The sequence below is a fragment of the Lagopus muta genome, chromosome 5, assembly GCF_023343835.1.
Source record: "Lagopus muta isolate bLagMut1 chromosome 5, bLagMut1 primary, whole genome shotgun sequence".
Classification (NCBI taxonomy): domain Eukaryota; kingdom Metazoa; phylum Chordata; class Aves; order Galliformes; family Phasianidae; genus Lagopus; species Lagopus muta.
Window position 1 is genome coordinate 51,954,361 of NC_064437.1, and position 14,495 is coordinate 51,968,855.

Consider the following 14,495-nt stretch of genomic DNA (forward strand, 5'->3'; position numbering starts at 1 on the left):
ATCTGTTACAGGGCCAAAGTAGCTCCCGCAGAGCTGAACAGGAGCCCTTCCTGTATAAGTGATCTTTTGAGTTAAGATTCTCAGAATTTATTAGGAGTGTTTGTGCCTCATATATTCATGTGCCAGAATTCATACTCCTCATAGTCAGACCTCATTAAAGAAAATTCTGCATTAATCCTTTCAAAAACGTGATTTCTTAGCAGCAGCTGCAATTGAGACATTCAAAATTACTATTAAATTTCTGCCAACATGGCTTCGGTTGTTTATTAATAGATTTGTTTGGGGGACAAAATATGTTCACCCTTAATTTTAATTAGGTTCCAGATTGCAGCCTCATAAGAATTCTGTTCCTAGCAACATTTCTGGTAAGATTGTTGTCAGTAACATACTGAAAGAGTCTAAATTGAGTATAAACACACTCAATTTGTAAAGGCAGAAGATTTGATGGTGTTTTTCTGTAACATTTCCAATTTTTTTATTTCACTTGCTACTAAATTCATCTTTTTCTTAAGCTGTTAGCAATGATCCTGGAATTTTGCTCTGTACATCATATTTTTGGGGAAATGTATCTCCATGAATATTAAATTGAAATACAAAAGAAAGCACATATAAGCTACACTTTGTTTTTACTTTGGGCGAAGCATACAAAATGTCATCATGAAACATGTATGACACATAATTCAAGATAATTGTCCCAGTAAGTATGTTCTACAGGCTTGTAAAACTGCTCAAATGAAATTGATAACTAATTTAAGTGATTACAAAGAATAAGTAAGAACTGCGTGCCAGATAAGCAATGCATACTTATTAACTATCAGAGAGAAATTAACTAATTTGATTCCAGAAAAACCTTCAGAGCATTATATAGGCAATGAAATTCTCTATGGAAATCACTTTCATACCTCACATTAACTGTCCTTCAACAGAAAAGTTTTGCTGGACTTCGTTACCCAGGTAAATACATACACTGTGTTACAAAGTGCCAAAACTATTGTTGTCAACAGAAGCTTAGCCTTTTCCTCCAAGTTCAATTAACATTTAACTATTTTATTTCTTTACACGTTTTTGTGTGTGTGTCTGTGTGTTCCAGTTTGAGGGAGAATTTTCTTCAGCCTGCAAGTCTGAAACATTAGTACTGAGATTTAACTCTCCTATTTATTGATAATCCCCCAGATAGCATAGTTATACATCTCATCCTGTTCTTGACTGCACTCAAAAAAAGCACTTAAATTTAAAAAAAAAAAAAGAAAGAAAAGCATTAAAAAAAAAAAGAAAAGCAGTCCCACTGAAATGTGTTCAACATTTATACCACATCAAGGCATTTTAATAAAAGCTCATTATAAAATATTTCAGATAATGGAACTTTATATTTTTCTATCCATGCAAGGAAAAATGCTATCACACTTTAGAGAATGCAAACACCTCCTCAGTGTGCAATTTTGACTGCATGTATTGCAGACAGGTGTTTTCATTATGAACAGTAAATTTCTCTGATCAGAAACGTTCACCTGTCAATACTCTAATTTTCTGTTTGGAGCCCTAATTTCAGACTTCAGTTCTGACTACAAAGCTTTAGAACAAAACAAGTATGCAGATCTCTACATTCAGCCTCAGAGTGATATTGCTGATTGCAAAACAGCACAGAGAAATAGCTAGAGAAAAGTGATTTCCAGTACTACACAAGATATTACATATATATATATGTATATACATACACACAATTACTGTCATGCTCAAGAATCTTATCCCTTCTCTAAAAACATAGCCTCCTAACAACACAAGCTGAGTTGCCAGAACTGATCCTTAAACAGGAATAGCTGCCTTTTGTCAAAATGTCCCCACTCCTCTTTTCTATTAGCTATTGCAGTACCAGATCCTCCACTGATACAATTTAAGCCACTGACACAAAAGACAGCCACACACTTTTGGTTACTTAGTGATTTGGCTGGTGTGATCAGTGAGCACTAGAACAGGGCAAGGAGCAAAAATGCACACGAGCATATGCAGTAAGAGAGGAACTTAATCTTTATTTCACTAAATCAGCAGGAGAAATACAGAAGTGAAAAGCTACCTGCCAGCTTAGCAATTGGATGACTGAGGTCTCATATATGGTACAGAATCCTTACAGATTCTGTTGTTTTCAGTAGCTACAAACTGATCTTGCAGCCAAAAAGCCACAGCTGATGGATGCTGTTTGACGTGTTTGAAAAGTTCTAAATGTTCACTCAAAACCAGGTTGTGTTGTTCTCACATCAAATGCTTCACTGTTCTTCAGTGCTATCCAAAAACAATCATTACTACTAAGGACAAGTGCTGCATTTTTCTGGTGTAAAAGACAGCTTATAACAAAATATATACTTTCAAAACACTTATTTCTAGACTTAGAAGTCTTCAGGGGTTATTATTTTTACAGCTCAAAGTATCATATGTTGTCTTCTCTCCAGGTAAATTTGCATTTGTAGTTACTACCGTAATGGGAAAAATAATGAAAACTGATGTGCTTTTGTCACAAGCTGGCTGCTACTTTATCCTCTAATACAGACATTATTTACATCTTTAAGGTAAGTTAGATGATCAACTTCAACCTTATCTTTACTTCAGTAATTTACCTCAAATAAATAAACGTTAGGGAAGGAACCTTAGGTAGCCACATCTACATACAGTGCTAGTATTCGTTTAAATTCTTTATTTTGAGAGCACAGATGCAATGCTTCAAGGTTCATTTTAGTTTTGGTTTTAGCATAACTCAGTTATCTCATAACCTTATTTAAACTAAGACATTAACATGTAACAAAGGCACCAAAACTATACTGTAAGATGGGCTGGTTTTGAGGGGATTGGAATTAAAAAAAAAAATAAAATAATTAAAAATAAATAAAAATCAAAAGAAATCTTAAAATCAGCCTAGAAGTCTTTATTATATTGCAATCATCAAGACAAGCAAGCAGTCTACAGCAAATATGTTTGTTAGTACGTCCTCCTGACCTAAGATATTAACAATATTAACAAAATTTAACATCCTGAAACGTAAGCCCCAGTCATAGTGTGCAAAATACATGGCTAATAATTTTCCAGCAGGTTGCTAAAGTAGAAAATAAGTTCCCCAGATGTATCAGATGAGTTAGAATATTGTTCTTACCACACTCAATTATTTAGTCTTTCAATTTAACATGGAGCCTGAGGCAGAGGCAAGAATTCAAGCCTGACTACAGTTCCTGAGTTGTATTTATTTCACATGTTCAAATAAGAAACATGAATGAAATCTTGCTTTTAAGAAGAAAGGTCAACAGCACAAGTATTTTTAACAAGCCCTCCAAACAGTCTACAGAATGTGAGAAGCTACAGAATGTGAGAAGGTGCTGTATTTGAGCTCAGAAATCATAACAAAAAGAGGTCTGCAGCATGGCTTTAACACCTCTCTTAGTAAAATGTTTCTGCCTGCAGTTTGTCCGGAACTCTTGACCTCCTCATAGCCATAACTTTAACATGGTGTCATCCTGCTTTCACAAGAATGCTCTCCAAACAGTTTTCAAGGTTAATTTTGCTGTTACTCCCTCTGGCAGGGCAAAAAGATAATTCTGTCTCCTCACTAGTTTATTTCCCAGCTTATTTGATATCAGTAAGAAAGCAAAGTTTTTGTTTTTTCCGCCAAGGCTGCTGCTAGAAATATATCAGACAGACAAATTTGAAAGTAACACTGATACTTCAAAGGATGTAAAAAACAATTAGGATACTTCTCGTTAGAGAGATTACCGAGAACACTGTATGCCCTCAGCAACAACAATGTAGAAGAAGCAGTTGTACCTTTCATTTTCTGAGTAATTAATTAAATCTGGAGAGAATTTGCTTGAAATGTATGAAAAATATTTGCCACTTTCACTGTACAACAGATTGAAATATATCACAATGTCAAAACATTAAAATATTGATTAACTGTATAATCCTTAAAGATTTTTGTTGCTTTATTTCATGCTGTTGGTGGGTTTTTTTGTTTGGTTTGTTTTTCCAGATCATATCTACCAAGAGGTTTCCCTTAGGGATTCTACTGAAGTAGTTCTTCTAAGCATAAACCTGCAAAACTTTTGAACTTGAGGGGCATGGTGCTTTTTAGACAAGGGTAGTTTAGCTGAACAGGTTCAGATTTACATAAAAGACTAAATGTTCAGAAATCCCTCCTATTAATGCGAACTTTTCAAGTTTGAACAAGGTCACAAACAGTAAAAAATGAATTTCAGTTCAGTGTGTAGTATACTTGCATAGCACAAACTGTCTGCTGTGAAACAGTTTCAGCTCACAAGTCCTTACCACAGCAGGTGAGAATTTTCTCTTTTGGAGATGCATTACTTTACATTTAGGGCTAACAGCTTGTTTCAGTGTGCTATCAACATTACCTAATCATATTGAGGGAAACAGTTTACTGAATAATTCCTCAACTCAGGAGCTTCCCAGTTAATAAGTACCAAATTATATTGTAGTATTTTTTAAAAAATACAAATTAGTAAAGTAAATCCTTCTGCACAAATGAAATGACTGTTTTTCCTCAAAAAATAAAAAAATAGTATGCAATATATATATATATTGCATACTTAAGAAAAGAAACAATCAAAATGTTTCAAAAATGGAAATCTTATGAAAAAATCCACATACTGAAAGGTCAGAGAAATCCCATATTATATTAACATGTATGTATTTTTCCACACTCATTTGAAATGCACTCTTTTATAGAGATTTTCCCAAACATAGCAACCTATAATCTTTGTGGAGCTGTACAACTGCTTGGAACAGGCAAATGACAGTGGAGCTGATTTGCACTTGCTAATGTTTCCTATGAACAAGAGATCTGCAGCTGATGTTACCACTGCATCACCTTGAGACAGAACTTAGAAAAAATCATTCTATTATTTTATACTTTTATATTTTAAGGGTGTGATTCTGCAGCCAGGCTAGATAGCCCTGCTTTAACTGAAATGAGGAGGCCTCATTTCCCTTTCTTTTGCTCTACACCTTCCTGATCTGGATGGAATTTACTCTTCATTTTACGCTTACTGAATTAATGTTTCAGTGGAAACTGGCTACTATAGAGCTTGTAGTAGAGCTTGTTAGCAGACAGTTACATTGAAGGTCATCAGCAGGAACACATGACAGTTTCAGAGAAAACAAAGAAATACTGCACTGCTAGATTCTCTAAACTAAATCTTTAGACAGATTTATAACTGACCCTAGTAAGGATTTGCTTTTGACGGCATATTCCTCAATGCTTTCACTAACACAAACTGTGAGATTCAAAATCGAACAGGATAATTTCCAATTTTGTACCGAGTCCAAGTGCACTTAATTAATGCACTAATGAAGTAAAATTAATGAAAATAATGAAGTCATTTGCAAAGACAAACAGAAGAATTTTACAAACTGCTCACATGCTCCTTCATAATGAAATACTGGGCGCTAATGATTCAGATATTTCCAGGATGCTTAGCCTTAAACATGACCATTTTCCCTGAGGGCAACAAGCCTGCAGGGACTTAGAATGAGAGTTATGTAAACGTAAGCCCTAGCTGCTGAATGAGTTTCAGTGATACAATCAGCTCACACGGGAAGATTCTCTTCAGATAAGAGAAAGTAAGAATCCGAAGCTGCCTTGCCAATCTGTACCCGACAGCATACATCTTCTAAAAGGCTTAGGAGAGCTTATTCCCCCAGTCATAATATTAAAAGATACTCAATACTTTTTTTCAAAGGAACCGTGGAACCAGTTGCTTATCCTGCTGAGGACACAAAGGTATTGCTAGCTATTGAGCTGCTCAGAATGCTTTCTCAACCAATTCTCAGGAGAGTACCTTTCTTCAAAACAATCTTGCAAACTTTAGCATATGATGGGTGAATTCAGTTAATACTTGAATAACAGAGCACCACATTTCAGTTCTGAGATACCACTTGTGGAGGAAAGAATGGCCAACATCAACACTTACTACTCAAAGCACAGTAACAGCTCAAATTTAGACAGCCATGTTGTGTGAAATTGTACCCAAATGTTTTTATTTTACCATTAAGAAAGCTGAGATGGCAACCTGGTAAAACAGAGTGAACTACTGTTCAAAAGCTGCTCTACTATTTGACATTGTAATTGCATTTGTTCAAGTTCTAAATATAGACCACCCTTACAAGCACATAGCTGAATATAATTTCACAGTGTTTATTTAAAATAAAAAATAAATCATAGAATCATAGAATCATAAAATCCTTAGAGTTGGAAGGGACCTCTGAAGGCCATTTAGTCCAACTGCCCTGCAATGAACAGGGACACCACAGCTAGATGAGGCTGCCCAGAGCCTGACACAGCCTGGACTTGAAAGCCTCCAGGGATGGGACATCAACCACATCACTTGGCAATCTGTTGCAGTGCCTCACTCCTTTACTGTAAGCGATTTTTTTCCTCACATTTAACCTAAACCTACCCTTCCTGAGCTTGAAACCATTTCCCCTTGTTCTGTCATCACAGACCCTGCTAAAAAGCCTGTCCCTTTCTTTTCTGCAGCTCCTCTTTAGGAGCTGAAAGGCTGCTCTCAGGTCACCCCACAGCTCCAGCCTAGGGAAATATTCCTCAATATCTCTTTTCCCAATGTGTGGTATTTCAAATCAATACTGCTTGTTACAATTGAGAATTGCTGTTAAGATCCTTACTTCTAAGACAAATCCATCTGTTCCAAGCCGTTTCTGATTGCTGCGTTCAGGACGTGGCCTTACCTAAGAGCATTTCAATCTAAAAGCTCTAATCCGTGCAAGTTTTATTTTTCCTCACACAGAACAGCATTGCCACCACACCTTTATTACCTCTACTGATCTAAGAGTGCCATAATTTCATCCATCTGGTTAGAGACAGTTAGAGAAACACTCACTAAAAAAGTAAAAAAATAAAAAAAATAAAAAAGTAAAAGCCACATTTGAAGAAGAGAGGAAAGGGAAGACTTCAAAATATCCAAAAGAGTGAGATACTGTTGTCCTCAAAAAGAACAGTGGGGACAATGAGAGGTAGAAAAATTTTCCTTTGCACTAATAACTATAGAGCGGAACATGAAAATGCTCAGATACAAAACCTTACTTACAAAAGAGAGATGTTATTAGGTGTGTTGAACTTCTAATGAATCCATCTGATTAGGTTCAGTTTCTGCTTTGATTTGCACATCAAATTTGATTTCAGTGAATGCTGAACAGATCTTCAAATATGAGTTTATTAAAGTTTAGCTTCATTTTTTTTTTCCTGCAGTTAGCAAACAATCAACTTTGCTCATGCTACTCAGCCCAGGAAAATAATTTTGAAGGTCAGCTACCATGTATTGCATTCTTTCAGCAGTTAGCATGCTTGCCAACTTCATTCTTTCAGACACAAAGAATGCAAATTTTCTTTCTAACATGTTTGATTATCACAGTTCATTTTAATAGCATACTTTTAATACTTAAACTCCAAATATCTGAGCACAGATCTTGGGTCTTCATTTTAAAACAATTTAATAAAAAATTGCATCATAATTTATCTAGTGACAGAATTATAATTTAATATTTTAAAACCAGAAATCTCATTCTCTCTTGTTTATATAATCAGATTTTATGCAACATTTTTGCAAGAATCACTTACCACCTGCTTTTATGTTTTCAGTATATTTTCCTAAATTTAACAGCAAAGGTCCTGCTCTTTGCAAAGCATCTACAGCTTTAGACACTGAATAGTGAAATAATTTACACTCACTAAGAATTTCAATATGAACAGAGCATTACCATGCAAAATTTCCAAAGCCTAACATCAGATATAAATAACACGTACATCTACAGTACGTTTGTGATTTCTATTGCAATATTTACCTCAAATTAATTACATGTATTAGTCCAGCCTATTGTATGACAGAATAAATTACAAATTTATAAACTTCACTGGGCCATAATTCAAATTCAGCAGTTTTGTCTATACAGACCCTGGCAGTTCCACCAAGGCTGTTTAAGGGCCTATCTATTTTTGTTTATTTATTCCCATGCAGGGAAATGCAGAGCTTCACTTTCACTGAATGGAATTCATCACTACCTTAATTATTAAAGCCCTGATCACAGAACCTGACTATATTCTGTTATGCCCGCTAGAGAATAAAGAATTCTTGTCCATGTAGCTAAGTAAAAAACAGAAGTCAGGGAGTGGGTGAAAACAGTGAGACAATTAGCATCATAAATCAGTTCTGACTAATTAGTCAGCACAATGAGCAATGTAATCAGCCCCACAGCAACCTATCAAGTAAGTTACTGTACTATGGCAAAAGGTGAGTTGTAGTAGAAGATTTCTAGAAAGCTAATCTTACATATCAAAGTATAAATGCCAGAGTTGCGGGTATTTTGAGCGTTAGACTATTCAAAAGACAATGCTAGTACTTTTGTGATCCTGTTAATTTGAGGACAATGAATTAATTAATTATCTCTCAATAATAAATGGAGAGCTGATGCATTTGTTAATTTCATTTTGGAAAAGGATCTGTCAAACAGAAGAGACTTTGGTTTATCCTTGACAATCCAATATTTGGCCTTTGTGGAGGAAACAGGTACTGACAGGCCAGAATTCACATACCGAGAATTTACAAGGCAGATATTCTAGTAGCCCACTGTCCGGAACACAGAACTCTTTATCCTGTTAGTCACTCCATGTAAAAGTAAACCTCTGCACAACGTGACCTGCCTGCTTAGTGTACCGTGTATCTTTTCATTTTACTTAAAATCAGCAAGAAGGAAACACAGCACAAACTTTCTTCACCTTTTGCTTGCATGTTTCACTGAGAATTTATGTTGCAAGTAGAAACTTGTGCCAGCCCTCACCTATAACAAGACATTATACATTCAGATCTTCACATTAGAAAGTATGAATGCTGATTATAACAGCATAGTAATAGTAATTCCATATTTTCAGGGAGCTACACAAAGCAACTCAAAGCCAAATATCTCTACATCACTGCAGGCAGTCTTAATTTGTACAAAACTATGGATTGAAAAATGTAGATCTGACAATATCTAATCAAACTCTGTAAGCAAAATTCCCCTCCCCAATCCTGAGATATTTTTACTCTTTAACATTCACATCATGTTTTAAGAGAAACCTTTTTCAATATACTTCATCCTTGCTCCCACAGAGCATGAAACCTTATGAATTAAGATTCTACAAAAAGCCCTGTAAGTAATACAAGCAAAAGTGGAGGGGAGGAGGAAGGGGGGGAGGGAGGGAAGAAATGAAAAACACATCCTGAAGCCCATAAGCAAACCTATACAGACACACAACCACCCATAAATGAAATAAAACCTTCCTTTTGCATCATTTAAAACAAAATCTAAGAGAGAACTCTTGTGTAAGCTGATGAAAAATAGTGTTCCAAATCTTTACAAGTACTAAAATCTGCCAATTTGAAAATACAAGATAGCTGGTATTTTGAGTCTCATAAACTGCTCAGAGAGTATTGAAACAAAAGCTATTCACTAAGATACATCATTCTGCACAATTCAGCTGCACTTAATAAAAATAATTAATAAAAAACAATCAGCTTATAGCCATGATCCACAGTTTTACTCACATATATGCATGAACTGAAGTTTGCATGAATCTTTTTGTACGAAAAGGTACTAAATACAAATATTTATTATGCCAAATTAGGCATCAAGTTTGTAAGATACTGACACCAAAAACCCTTGGACATATTAAAATTTCAGGCAACCCTATTTTACAGTAGCTGTAGATATTGTTCCTGTGAAAGGAAAGCCTTAATGGAGGGCATTTCAGAAATCATGTACCAAGGCTAAAAGGGATCAGATCACCTCTTTGTATTCAGCATCAAAGGCAGAAGACTGACAGATATGTTCTTGTCATTTTTTATCTACCATTTCAAATGTGCCTGCTCTATTTATCTCTCAGAATAAAATGCATCACTTACTGAAGGTCTAATTCTTCAATCCAAATCAAATATACTTTCATTGTGTTCCTGAGAGACCATTAAATTACCTACTGGCTGTACAAGCTATTTTCCAATCAATAACATCAATTATAAACCAGAAAAATAATACGTCAAATCAAGAGACTGCTCATTCAGACACAAGTAAAGAATCTTACTACTCTCAGCGAGAACACATCTGTACTGCCACTCCTCTTCATAATGATGGAACTGGCAGGCCTCACTCCAGATTTCATTAAGGACTTCTGTGGATACAGCCCTTATCAAAACTTTGTGTACAAGCTTATTTTGAAACATAATATTTCATGTTTCTTAAGGTGCTCACTCTGCATTAGATGGCCTAGGACTCATGATAAAACACTGCCTATGGGCCAGCTGCTGATCCAGCAATTTAGTGCTCAATCTTCTAAAGTTGTTGTGAAAACTCCATATGTTTGTGCAGGATAGCTTTTCTCTTTCCCAGTGATGTAGCTGTCTGATTAAAGGCTGAAAGCATAACACAGCTGAAGCAAGCATTTTGTGTTATATAGCACGAAACACTTTCTTTGAAACACAAGTAGCATGGCTTCAGTCCAGAAGCACAGAGCTTCTCTGAAGAAAAACTGAAAGAATCAACTATATCTTTCGTAAAAATTTAGGGAAAAATTCACCACAAAAAAATACATACATATCTTTTTATTCCAAGGCACTGTACACAGGACAGATTGCAAAGACTGTTTGTCAAAAATGAACAAACTGAACCTGAAATTACAAAATGAACACTAAGAGTCTAATGAAAAAAAAAATCTAATGCTGAAAGAGTAGATGTAATGAATTTTGGGATTGTCCAAACTTATGCATAATCACTAGTAAAGCACTGCTACTACATGTGGCACTGAAGTATTCTGAACTAACCTGAATCAATTCCAAATAATTTAAGTTGATCTCTCCAGATTTCTTGTAATTCATAAAACCTTTATGTAGTCAATCAAGTGTTGTATTATAACAAAGATCCTAAAAGAAAGACAGCATCTTGAAAGCAAATGGTTGAGGAATTTGTTTAAAAAAATAGGATTAAATACAGTGAAAGATATTCCCAGCCTTGGCATCCAGCAGGGAGCCTCACTGGTGCCTGGATAAGGAAAGCCTTGTACACAGGCCTTGATATCTCCCTAGTAAAGTTGTATTTTCAGTGAAGGACATTGATAGAGATTCTCAAAAAAACTTTGCTCTGAAAGAAGGGGGGTAGTAGACAGAAAATGCAGCACAGCCTTTCAGAACAAGAAGTCCTCTCCCAGATTTACATTTTCCAAACCATTGACGTATGTGAAAGAAAACAGATGATAAATCTTCATTCTCAGCGCACATTTCAAGTCATCGCTTCAATTATTCCTATCAGTCCTGTTGTCTGCTGCACTCCCTTTTCTTTTTTTTTTTTACCTCCCCCAACATATGAATGATACTTCTCAAGTTTTCAGAAGTTCTACAAAGCAGCGCTTTTTGCGCACCCAATCTGCAGGTGCAGCAAAGACCTTGGCAAGGGGCAAATGGATTATCACTTACGAAAACAGTTACATCGTATTCTTCATATTTCTTCAAGGTCTTGAGCAAGGCATAAATTCTCATGAAAACGAAGCTATTGCAGTCCCAGCATCAGACAGCTAAACAGGTACGTCTTTCTTTTGTTTCAGAATTAATTTTTCAGTATTTTGTACGATATAACTCTTTTTTTCTCCTCTAGCATATTCAGTGGGTAATTCTAACACATATTTTCGCAGCCTTTAAGTCCAAGTCTTAAATATTGCGCAGCAGTTCCAACTTCATTAAAAGAAGATAGTGTACTTTTACTGACTTATAATTCAGCTTCTGATCCCTGCTACAAAAATGACTACATTTCTTCTTTCCGAGAGCTTCATTTTCTTGTTTGTATTTCAGAATAGGAAATTACACTGAATTTTTAACATACTAAATGCTGTGAAGTCCCTGTTGATCCCCAGGGATTAAAGTTATTTGTTTCATGCTTTAACCTCCCTTCTAGCCTAGACTATCTTCTAACAACTCTGTAACACTGAATCAGAAGAAAAAAAAAAAAAGAAAAAAAGAAATGCACTTCAAAAATGCATTTTGTTTCAATGCTTATTAATCTTTGTGTTTTTTATTACAGGTTTATTCTTTATACTCTCACCACATCTTGATTTGGCTCGTTGTTCCTTTTTCCTATGCATATACTTCTTTGAGAGTTTGATCTAAAGAGGCATAGAGCATGGGAAAATGGGGCGACTGAGGTACTTCGCCATTCATTCCGAACAGCGCTGTCGAAATGACGATCGAAATGCATGGAGGAAATAGACAAACAAAGAAATGAAAGGTTAGTTTATGTAACACTCACTTCACCATCAAAAAAATGAACACAAGGTAGTGGTATTACTTAATCTCATTTCTAATTCACTGTGATTTAATTCTGTGAGAGAATTTTAAGTATCTACTCAAACGTTTAACATACTGCTTAGTGAACTGTTTCATCTGTAGCAAATGCACTGCTAATATTTCTGAATTTGTTATTCCCATAAACTTTCAGAAGTAAAGGGAACAGAGTCACAGACTGCAAAAGTACAACACCAAACCTCTCTTGGACTCAGTCTTCACGGACTGCACTGCAAGTCAGGGCATGGAGGCTTGGTCATGTAGGCTCAGTCATGTGCGTGTTATCCAGGTTGGGTGTCTAAAACGTACAAGTTACTCTTAGGACCCAATCCTACAAGATTCTATGTACCTCATATTACGCCAGCTTGTAAATTCTTGCTTGTTAAAACAGACTTGGTAAAACTTGGTAAATAGTAAATCAAGTAATAAGCATACTAATTTTTTTCTTCTCCTTTTATTCACAGCATCTTTGAAGAGGAACTGGAGAATTTTATTTTCCTGTTAATGTTTTATTGCATTTCTGTTCAGTTTATTTTGTTTACTCTAGAAAGAGATGTCATATCAGTTCTGTGAAAAATATTATGGAACCTTGTAACTGAATATACCACGTGTCAAATAAAAACCTAAAGTTTCACACACTGTTCAGAAGTCTGTGTTACCCTATACCACAAATTCTAACAAGGTTTGCAAAACTCCATGCATGGAGAAAGTAATAGTATGTACACTACCAGCCATTTTACTTCCTTACTATTGTGCCATATTATTCTAGATGAAATAAATATCTTAAGATGTTATAATATTCCTTATCTCATTTGTAAAGAATGGAAGGCTTTTTTCACATAACGAAATACTAAATCTGCTGATCAGAATCAAGTGAAACCTGCAGAATTACTACATATAAAGATGAAAAAAAGCACATAAAACAAGATAAAGTGTAAATAAATGGGGGGGAAGCACCATATAACTTAAATCTAACCATAAAACAAAATATTAAATTGCATCACAGAGCATACATTTTACCTTGAATACATCTCACACATATAAATTTAACCTATAAACCTTCCAGGAACAGAATGTGGGGGAGAAGGGGAGGGAAAGGGGGGCAAGTTTGGACACACTAGCTCCATCTACAGACATGAATATAAAATCTCTGATACTAAAATAAAAAACAAGGAATTAGTCAATACCATGATGAACACTGACACTGAATCAGCTCCATGAAGAGGGAAGCACTGAGTTGCAAAGGACTAATAGTCTTTTGATTATTTATTATTCTAGATCATTTCAAATTTACCTCCAGTAAAAGAAGGAAGCTAATACAACTCACTCATTTATGGTTTAGAAGTAATTTTATGTTCAACTTTTCTCTACAGAGCTGGGGTAGTTTTCTACCAGCAGAAACATGATCAGAATAATACAACTCTATTTAAATATATATTAAAAAAAAAAAAAATCCCCCAAAATAACCTTTGGTTGCATTATAATAAACATCAACATTTTCCATTGCAATGACTGGAACGTAATCATGCCAGGCTTCACTCTAATATGCTGTACAAATGTTCCTCTCTATTCTGTAATGTGTAATAGATTTTTTTTCCATTTATCTCATCTGAAACAAGATTTGTTTCAGTATTGTAGGTTACATTGATTTTTAACTAGATGTTTTGCAGATATATTATGGATAAATTTATAGTATCAGCTTGTACTTAAATATGAAACTTGAAACTAATTTAAAATACTGTAAGTCCCAATTCTGAAACAAGATGTACAAGCAAATAACAGCAGAGAAGAGTTTAAAATTGGAAACTATAAATTTACAAAAATAAATTACCAAAATTATCACTTCAATAAACAGTGCAAATGTAGGCACATCCCTGATATCAAGAGAAATCACTCAGTAAGGACAAACAAATCATAAAATCGTAGAATGTCCTGGGTTGAAAAGGACCACAATGATCATCAAGTTTCAACACCCTTGCTACGTGCAGGGTTGCCAATCACTAGAACAGGCTGCCCAGAGCCACATCCTGCCTGGCCTTGAATGCCTCCAGGGATGGGGCATCCACAACCTCTTTGGGCAAGGTGTTCCTTGCAGGACTACATGCTATTCATCATTTCTAC

The 14,495-nt window shown here is 35.3% G+C and overlaps 2 long non-coding RNA genes across 3 annotated transcripts in view; one reads left to right on the forward strand and one right to left on the reverse strand.

Moving 5' to 3' along the window:
- LOC125693638 (uncharacterized) overlaps positions 1-10,218 on the reverse strand; it is a 92,146-nt gene extending 81,928 nt beyond the window's left edge. Inside the window, exon 1 of one of the 2 annotated variants that reach the window (XR_007377193.1) lies at positions 10,130-10,218. This is a non-coding gene — a long non-coding RNA (uncharacterized LOC125693638). Of the gene's footprint in view, positions 1-7,103; positions 7,203-10,129 lie in introns of those variants that run through there. The other variant, XR_007377194.1, reaches the window with a different exon arrangement.
- A 1,031-nt stretch (positions 10,219-11,249) lies between these two features.
- Positions 11,250-13,008, forward strand: LOC125693636 (uncharacterized). The gene is made up of 2 exons (XR_007377190.1): positions 11,250-11,619; positions 12,115-13,008. It is a non-coding gene; the product is annotated as an uncharacterized LOC125693636 (long non-coding RNA).
- The last annotated feature ends 1,487 nt before the right edge of the window (positions 13,009-14,495 follow it).